Source organism: Poecilia latipinna, unplaced genomic scaffold, assembly GCF_001443285.1.
Source record: "Poecilia latipinna isolate Pla-1442-1.1 unplaced genomic scaffold, P_latipinna-1.0 Scaffold5814, whole genome shotgun sequence".
In the NCBI taxonomy this organism is placed as follows: Eukaryota; Metazoa; Chordata; class Actinopteri; order Cyprinodontiformes; family Poeciliidae; genus Poecilia; species Poecilia latipinna.
The window spans coordinates 1-8,425 of NW_015118430.1; the positions used below are offsets into that span (position 1 = coordinate 1).

The 8,425-nt window shown below is 37.8% G+C and overlaps 1 non-coding gene across 1 annotated transcript; it reads right to left on the minus strand.

Moving 5' to 3' along the window:
- Positions 1-491: 491 nt before the first annotated feature.
- Positions 492-564, minus strand: trnat-ugu (transfer RNA threonine (anticodon UGU)). The gene has a single exon. It is a non-coding gene; the product is annotated as a tRNA-Thr (tRNA).
- Positions 565-8,425: the final 7,861 nt, after the last annotated feature.

Genomic DNA, 8,425 nt, shown 5'->3' on the forward strand with positions numbered 1-8,425 from the left:
CAGGCCCACAAGGGTTTATTTCAGTTTGAACCTGAGACCGCAAGCCTACATTCAGATTCAACAAATGCAATGTTGACATCTAGTGGTAGGAAGCAGAAGTGACTGAATGAAACTATTTAATTGGTTTCTTTTTGTTAGAAACCAATCTACAATTTGCGAGGCAAATTTTGTATTTGTGTAGCAACATAGGTTATTTATAAGGATACTGCTTGGATCCAAAGAAAATAATTTTATAAAAGAAATAATACTTATAACAACATACTCACTTTCAGTTATGTCTTCTTTTGATCGGAGTTTTAGTTTAAGGGTCATACTTTTGTTTTTATTGGCCGTAAAATAGCGCAGAATGTATACAGCTTTTGGAAACCTGAATAATAATCAAATACTGTTTACATATAATGGCTACTGGGTGTTCAAAATGTTAATCTTATATTTTGTGATGCAGGGAAGGGAAAAAAAAAACCCACACAAACAAAGGAATAGAGAAGGCCAGGCCCCAGCGAGGATCGAACTCGCGACCCCTGGTTTACAAGACCAGTGCTCTAACCACTGAGCTATGGAGCCGATACGCTGCATGCTGCCGACGGCTGCCCGTTAAACGGTGAACTATGGACGGCGTGTTTACGTTCCTGTAGCTCTGAAGTCGAAACCTCTGTTTCATCAGTGGAGCTCCTTGTTTCCTTTGCTTCTGTTATACATCCTGGACGCAGACACCGTCTACCAAGAACAAAAGTAATGATTGGTAAATCCTTCTGCAACAGCGCCCCCTGCTGCTCAATCGTCAGTAAAAGTAACAGCTGGTCCTGACAGTGTGATGAAGCTACTTCATCATCTTCAGTTAATTATGGTTAGATGAACATTTTGTTGTGATTATTAGAGAATTGGTTTCAGCTGAAAATTAAAAATTGGAAACAATAAAATTATACTGAAGATTTTAAAGGAAACAAGAAAAGGTAAAAATATTTTTACATACTAAATGAATCTATAACATATGAAAATGTAAACCATGAAACTCCAGCATGTGTATAACAGAATCCATAACCTTCAGTCTATATTCTTCTAACCCAGTAGAGTTTTTAGATGACAATAAGGTTTGTGCAGAATTAACTTGTAAAAAATATGTAGAAAATTTGTGTTTCCTGCAAAAAGGTTGGGAATGCTGAAAGCTGAAAGTTTTGCTGAGATTTGCTGAAGCTTTTGAAGAAAAAGAAAAAGTTGCAAGAATGTGATAAATTTGCAAAAATATTTTAAAAGGATAAACTGTCTAAATGCTTGGGAAACACCATAATTTTCCTGACAGAGTTTTTCTCAACGGCTTTATTTCTGAAATGTCACTCCACAGATTTGCCACACGCTTCAAGAGGAATTTGGTAGATATTTCCTCAGACAAGTGGAGACCGTCAAATTTACATAAATATTTAATGCAATAGGAAGTACATTTGCTCAACTGAAAATGATCCACAGATGGCAAAAGTCACAACAAAAATGAAACAAGTGGAATCGTATAGCATTATCATATCATTTGATAATTTCCATTTTTAAAATATTGGTGGAGACATATTGAATAAGTTTTGAGGTCATGACAAAACATTTCCCCATCACAGCTAAGCGAACTCAGCTGTGAAACAAGATGGATTGTTCTTATTGCTGCCACCTTCAGGCTGAGGACGACAGCAACACCAGACTGGATATGAGAACCACAGACACATATGGGGCTATTATACTTTTAATAGGGCATCATGTGCTGGATTTATTGTTGCATACAATATATTGTATTACCTTGATGAAATGGAGGAGCAAATATTTTAAATTAGTAATTTTTATTTATATCCATTTATTGTATTATTTGTTATTGTCATGTTTTTATTTAGAGCTGATTTGCTGATGTCTTTTTGGTTAAAGAAAAATACACAATAAAAATGTTCAAAGTAAAAAAAAAGCTGCCATGTTTTGATGTTTATTTAATTTGTACGAACGGCAGCACTTTGTGAAAAATCATCAATTATTAGATTACAAATTGTGGCAGTTTATGAATTTCATCATTGGGTTATATTAAATCAAATTAAAATCCTGAAAAAATTCCATAAAAGGTAGCTTGCAAATTTTGAGGAACTGTAGCAAACTTCAAAACGCTGAATCGTTTGAAACCTTTAACACATTTAAACTCTGTACAGCATGTCGATCTTGAAGGAGTTAGCTTTCAAAGAGAACTAGGTTTAGCTCAGTTTTCCAAAACTTTTGAGATTTTCAGTGCATTTCAACTGAGCAAAAGCTGAATATTGTAAAAAGTGTAACGTATTAATATCATAAGTCATGGCCGTGATGTCCTTAATGAGTTTAATAGTTTGAAAAGTGGATGGGTCCCAAAAAAAATGTTGGATATAAAATATCAGAGAAAGTGTCTAATCATCAGCACTGATGAGAACCACTGGAAAACTGTTTATCTGACCTCATCCAGTAAAAACAATACCACCACATCTGTACTCCGTTCTTTCAACTTCAAGTTTTAGAACATAGACAAATTTAATTAAATTAGTTTCACAAATTCAATAAGATTCTTTGTTTACAGCTGAGCAAAGTAAAAAAACATACATTTATTTTAATTGAATGAAGTGTGCTGAAAACACACCAAACTGTGATTTTAAAATCGGAGTATTTGTGGAACAATGGTATTTATGTACTGCTGCTCTCCTTTGAGATCTTCCTTAGAGCAGGGGTGTCCAAAGTGGGTCCTGGAGGCCCGGCATCCTGCATGTTTTAGTTCTCTCCCTGGTGGATGTAACAACCTCCTCAGCAAGTCAATGTTCTGCTTAGGCGTCTAACGAGTCATCATTTGATGCAGGTGTGTAAAACCAGAGAGAGAACTGAAACCCACAGGTTGCCGGCCCTCCAGGACCCACTTTGGAGACCCCTGTTGTAGAGCAACGGCGCCCTGCAACAGGCAACCAGCTGATATTCTGCTGCAGGTGTTGGGCAGTGTTTCCCAGCCCTGGCCCTCAAGGCACACTGCCCTGCATGTTTTAGATGTTCCCCTGCTTTAACACACCCCATTTAAATGATTGCAGATCAGAAAAAGCTTGTTAATCAGCCATCAATTGAAATCATGTGTGTTGAAGCAGGGAAATACCTAAAACATGTAGGACAGTGTGCCTTCAGGACCAGGGTTGAAAAACATTGGTGTTGGGAACTGGGGTTTTTGGTATTTGGCTCTTTGGGGGGATTTTTGTTGCCTGCTGCTTCCCTCGTCATCCACTAGATGGTGCCTAGAGGCTGCACTACCTGGAGGGCAGCCTGCTGACTGGTATCAGCACACCTGTGATTAATCATCTCATCATCTAGGAGCATATGAGGAACGGATTGCCAGCACTTTGATGCCTGAGTGTTTGCCTGTTATGGTACTCTGCGCCTCTCTGAGTTCCTTTGAGAATATCTCTAGTAATATTTCCTTGTTGCTTCTCTGTCAGGTGTTTCCTTGTGGTGCCTTGGATTTACCCACAGTGTGACCTGAGTTCCTGACTTTCTGGTTTCCCCTGGTGATGTGGTGGATTATTACCCACTGGTTACCCGAGTCCCTCTCTGCCTCTGTTGAAGAATCGTTGACGGTTCCCGAATCCATGGCTGGCAGTCGGATCGCTCTTCACCTCTCCTCTCAAAGAACATACCTGTCCACCCTCCACCGCAGCTTCTACCATCTACCTCCAAGATCACTCTGTCTGGATCTCACACTGGAACCTGGATCATCTCAAGGACCCCTGCAAAGAGACCGCAACCCCAAAAACCACAGTAATTCCCCCCGGCAAAAACTCATCGTTTCATCAAGTAAGATTATTCCATTTTCCTCTGAATTCCCAATGATGAACATCTTTGTTTATTTATCTGATTTCCCGTTGTCCTGACCGTGTTCTGTATGTGGGTAAAAAGACATGAACCCAACATGATGACAGGACGCCTTAAAAAGGTTTCAAAACCTGAACATTTTGATTAAAATCGATTATTTGTGCAACTCCCACTCAGCAAAATTGACCTAAACACATGAAACATAATACAATAAAATGAACAGTGAAGCAGAGTTTAATTTCAATATTTGGTGGTTACTGACCAAAGCAGGAATTTTATTGTAAGATTTGAAACATTAAAATATTAGATCTCAACATGCTGCTTTTTCCTCTTTAGTTACTTTTAAAACATGGAAGCAAGAGCTGTTGGTCACAACATCCCAGATATGAACGACCACGTTTATACCGTTGGTGGATCTCAACGTAGTGCATTTATGAATTGAATGTGTTTGACTGAATTTTAAATTTTTTTTTACCCTACCTCAGCTACTGTGCAGAGGTATTGGCCAATAATTATGCAAATTCATTATAAGCACTAAACTGTAAGAGAGGTTAATAAGGTTGGCTACCTGGATCACACAAATCCATTATTTATCCGTTATAGATTACTAAAACTTACTGATTTGGGGACTTCTGGAACCAAATGGAGAAGACTGTTGCATCAGAGCCTCTCTCCCAAGTTGATATGGAAAAACTCCCGTTCAAAACTCGTTAATATGCTCACTGTCTCTACAAAATAACTTATGAATGGGAGGAGAAACGTGTCGAGCCATAAAAAAGCAAAAATCAATAAAGATGTCCAAAACTCAGGATAAAAGTGTCCCGGTCACTAAAGCTAACGCGTTCGAACCAAGTGAAACCGGTGTATACTAGAAGTGTTCTTTACTAACAACCTAGTCTTATACAGTCGGTTAACCTTGTTGTGTTCAGACCAAGAAGGGACTCGGACCACTGGAGCTGCTGGTTTATCTTTAATGCAGGTTGCTGGCAGAGCCCTGCACAAATAGAAATACAAAAAGCCCTTTAGCATGCAGCTCTTCCACACACAGGAGTCGGAATTCCCCTAGCAGATAAGCACATGGAGAAACCCTGTGACTAACTAATAACAATATCAGCTCTAATATTTACAACAAAATTTTCTTAACTTGTCAAGAGAGATGTATGTATTAAAACATAAACATTCACAGCTGCATGTGCTTTCAATTATTTTACAAATATAAAAAAAAAACCATGAACTTAACCAAGAGCAAAGAAACTTTCCTACCTCTCCTCAGGCAGCCTAGTAGTCCAGTAATGATGTCATAGAACACTCTCAACGCAACAGTACAGGTAGTGTACACTACCTGTGTATATTAGATCCAATATAAAATGCTTCATATATTAACAATTTTCAGCAATGACATTTATTACTTAGTGGGAATTATGATTCTTGTGCCCTGATGACTTGATTATGTCTCGTGGAGTTCTTGATAAGATTGAATCAGAGATTCTTTATGACTTACTATTTTATTTATACATTTTATTGTATAAAATACAATCCTTAAAATATAACAAAAAAATAGGATTCTTCAGTGTTAATCGGGATTTGGTGAAATTTCAACATAAAAATAAAAGCACATTTTCTAAACTTGTTACACAAGCTAGCGAAAATGTTGCTAGTGCGGGAGCTGAGAGCACTGGAACGAACACGGACTCGCAAGGAATGCTTAAGGCTATTGACGATTTAAAGACTGTCTTGAAGGGGGATAATGCAAAGCTACAACAAAACTTCGACCATCTGGGACATGAGATCAACGGTAAGCTGGACAGTATTGCCACTGAGGTGCAGGGCCCGGCAGAGGGGGGGCACCTGCCCCTTTTGCTCCTTGCCCCCAAGTGCCCTTTTGGTCCCTTTTTTTGGCCTCATTTCCTAAGCCCTCAGACTAGAAGTACACCCTTTAGTCAATCAAATTTAACAGGTGGGCAGGACTTCCAGTGGGGGAGGGGCTCAGCGGGTGGTCCGGAAGTGGGGTCCAGATGTTTGAGGTTCTGACCCGTAGCAGATGGTAGCTTTTGATGTCAGTGACTTATTGCTTAAATAAATGCTTGTGCTAACTGTAACAGTCACTTAGTTTTCTCTCAAAGTTTCAAGATGTGCAGGATGAAATATGTGACCGGATGCCAAAGACTTTATTCAGGGGAACTTTAACATCTGCTCACCATAAACTCCTCCTGACCTCTTTGAATTAGCCAATAGAAACGGAATAATTTATTTGTAAGTTAGCAGTGAATAAATAAATATATTCCAAACAATGTTGGCTGCTGATCTTGAGAAGTGAAAGGGATGAGTGCGCTTGATTCTTTTTGAGGTGCATGCTGGTTGGGTGGAGATGGTGAAAACATTCAAAGTGTACCATTTACTGTTTTAATTTGAAATATAGTAATATACCCAGAGAAGTTGAAATGGACTAGGAATGTTGTAACTACCTCTGGTTTCAAACAGATTGTCTTCTTGATACACAGCGTTCAGCGGAGTCATCCCGGCCCTGCACACAAAGCATATGTGGCTGTGTGAATGTCCCTGCGTAAGAGCGGGTAGACGCCTCTGAAGGAAAACAGTTTAACCATTTTACTGCGTTATTTATGGCAGCACGACTAGTTAGTGTTTATGAGTTTGTAATTCACTTCATCTTTTCCTAAAACGGTCGCAAAATTTTAAACTCTTATAGATATTTTCTGTAACACTTGCTAGTGTGATACATTTCAGTAAAAGTTCATCATCTGTAAATGTTTTTCTTAAGAATATGTGACAGGGACCAAACAGGCCCAGGTGAGGCTACTGCTCATATTTATCTTTCAGTTTTTCCCAAAGTTGAAAGTTTTTTGGCTCCAAGTGTTGCTCCAACATGGTAAACTGTTTTGTTACCTTTAAAATTATCTACAGCTTTTGTCTAACCCTTTTTCCATATCTTTAAGATATGGAAAAAGGGTTGCATAGCTAGTTTGAACACTTACGGGTGGGATCCTCCTATCAAAAACAAAAATAATTGCTATGCTGCTCACTCAATACTGCTTTCTGTCATCAACAAGTCTTACCTGTGTGATTCTATCATATCTGCAACCAGCATGTTGACCATTTGTCGACGAGTTGCATCTGACAGTGTTTTAGTTTTGTTGTATTCACTCATGATTTCCTCACCCTCTGGGTTTGACCCCAGGGCAGTGTGCACCTTCTGTGAGAGAGATTAAATCCAAACACCCAAAATGTTCGTGCTTGTAATATTCATTTAAGCACTGGAAATAACTTTTGGCTTTGCTTCTAACCTGTTTTGCTTCCTCATGACCAAGCTCTCCAAGTTCGTTCTTACGGTTCTTAGAACTTTTCAGAATAATTGTGGAATCTGAAGAGCAAGAAGAAGCTGGGGACACTGATGATGTTGGGCGGACAAGAGGGATTGTTACTGAGGATGGTGCTTCATCTTCCACCACACAGATCTCAAAATCTAGAAAAAAGACCATAAAAGAATTTTTTTTTAAATTACAGCAAAATACATGACAATGCAAAACACCTGGAATAATGCCTGACAACACAAATTATGTCTGGTAAGCATTCAACATGTAAGAGGATTTTACAGCTTTAAAAAAATTGGGGATCATAAAAGTTGTTAAATCTGACCAACATTCATCCAATATCAAGAAGAAGCCTAAACCCAAGTCTGGATAAATCTACTCAAATCGATACCAGTCATACACAAACCAGGAAAATGCTTCTTAACTTTAAGAATAAATGAAGTATGGAGAACAAGGAACCCAAATAACGGAATTTTCATGTTATTGAAGCTCACACCAATCCCATTCACGTATTGATCATTTTCTCATCGCTGTGGATTTACTGCCTCCTGTGAAGAACTGCTGGTATAATATTATAATTGGTGCTCATGCTGCAGTGTCCCTGGAAATTAAAGTAAATAAGATTGATCAAGGACAAATATTTTGAAATGAATAAAGATGAAACCACGGCTAGTATTAGATGGGAAGCTTTTAAAGCTTATTAGGAGAAATTATCAGCCATAGTAGCAATAAAAATAAACAATATAACCAAGAATTGAGCTTAATAATGAGTGTCTTGTCTACAGTTTCTATTTTTCTCTGCTCTAATTTAAAGGGTCTTGCATATTTTTGGCACTAAACAAATGCAGGTTTGAATGGTGAGTGAATGTGTATAAGCAGATGTTTATAATGTTGATTGTTTGTAAATGTATGTCCTAAAAGAGAAAATTCAATAAAATATATAAAAAACTATGAATCAGTGCCCCTAGATTTGTGTTGTATGTTTAATTATAAAAATGAAAAATGTTAGAGTATAAAAAAATACTGATTTAGTGAATATTCAAACGGTTTGTTTCTTATTCAAAGCACATGATCAACAGTTACCAGAAAATATTCAAAAATTGTTCTCAAAAGAAGAATTTGATAACCTCAGAGGAAAATACAAATTCAAACTTTGTAAGATCAGAACCACAAGAAGACGTTTTAGCATTTCAGTCTGTGGTGTGAAACTATGAAACGGTTTGACTGGAATTAAAACGATGTCCAAACATTAAACAATT